Here is a 1,552-nt window from a genome sequence, read left to right on the forward strand (position 1 = left end):
TGTGTTTATCGCTTCTCTAAGAACGTCGGCTCCTCTGATGCTGGGACTTACTACTGTGCTGTGGCCACATGTGGGGAGATATTATTTGGAAATGGAACTACACTGGATGTTCAAGGTATCTGTGCCTGATTTTGTCTAAAGTACTTTTCAGTTTGTGCTTAAAACACGCTCATATCAAGATCAGTGATAAAACCTTTTTTGTTTGTTTTGTAGAGAAAACAACACAACTGGTATTTATTGGAATTGTAATATTAATAACCTGTTTTGCCATTTCGGTCATTGGAAATCTTTTCTTCATCTGCAACCGAAGAGTATGCAAAAAATGTAAAGGTAAGTGTTGTCAGTAGCTTAACATTTATGTATAAAATCATAAAAACAAGTTTGCTGTAAAACTGCAAGGAGGCAACTATTGTACTAATTGTTAATGTTTAAGCGCTCCATAATGGTTGTTATTTCTTTGTGTACCTCATTAAACAATCTAACTTCTCATTAACTTAACTTATCGCTTCACTTGAATGATACCTTTATGTAAGACTTTTGTAAAAAAAAAAAAAAAAACATCAGAGGAGAAATGTCACACTAAGTGCATTTCACTATCATATATTTATTGTTATTATTTTCTTTATCTTAGAAATAAAAAGTGATACAACAGAAGTACAAACTGACAACTTGTACCAACCAGTAAGTAATCAAACAGATTTTGTGTAGGTTAAATATGTATGCACAGTTCCACATCCTCTTCTACATGTTTGTGTACTGTGTACTCTTTCTGTTACTACACAGACTGAAGCTGATGATGATATAAACTATGCTGCGCTCAGTTTCTCTGAAAGAAAAACACAAGGAAGAAGGACAAGAGAGCATACCGAGGACACTGTTTTCTCTTAAATGTTGAGTTTAATGAATATGACATTGTTGAGCATCTCCTTAATATTAAAATAAACCTTAAATTAAGTTTTGGGCCTTTTATTTGTCACTCTTTGGCGCCCTTTGTTTTCTTTTCGAATTTTTCTTTTTCCATCTTTGTTAAAAACTAACCCCCACAGCCCCCCACTCCAAGAAAAACAAATCTAGTGTTTATTTGTACAACAGTGCAGGAAAGGAAAGCATGTTACTTAATTTGCTTTGAAATTGTCTTAATGTAAGTGCATTTTCAATTTTTAATTATAATTGAACCTTTTTTCATACAGGTAGTCCTTTTGAGACTCGGTGTCTCATTTACAACAGGGCCTTGTTTCAGACAAACAAAGAGTGATATCTAATCCTACATTTTTACCAAGTAATCTCACTCCGCAGATCAGTTGCAAATGTAAACATGAAGAGAGACCCAAGAACTTCTTTTTATAAGAAACTTCTTTTTTTCTGGTTCTGTGTGCTGTGTTGTATTATTTTATTTTTTATAATATCTTGAACTGCAAGATATTAGCTGTAGATAGAAAAAGATATTTAGCTCTGGTGACTACAAATAGAAAAACGTAATAAGTTCTGTAGTGATTAAATATATATCATTGTGCATTGCTAAACAGATTGTGCAACAAACATGCACTGCATG

General features: G+C 33.1%; 1 long non-coding RNA gene across 1 annotated transcript; it reads left to right on the top strand.

The window, feature by feature from the left end:
- Positions 1-15: 15 nt before the first annotated feature.
- LOC102193144 (uncharacterized) lies at positions 16-944 on the top strand. The gene is made up of 4 exons (XR_312154.1): positions 16-115; positions 214-330; positions 632-681; positions 784-944. It is a non-coding gene; the product is annotated as an uncharacterized LOC102193144 (long non-coding RNA).
- The last annotated feature ends 608 nt before the right edge of the window (positions 945-1,552 follow it).

The sequence above is a fragment of the Pundamilia nyererei genome, unplaced genomic scaffold (assembly GCF_000239375.1).
Source record: "Pundamilia nyererei isolate P.nyererei 1_Seehausen unplaced genomic scaffold, PunNye1.0 scaffold00237, whole genome shotgun sequence".
NCBI classification, from domain to species: Eukaryota; Metazoa; Chordata; class Actinopteri; order Cichliformes; family Cichlidae; genus Pundamilia; species Pundamilia nyererei.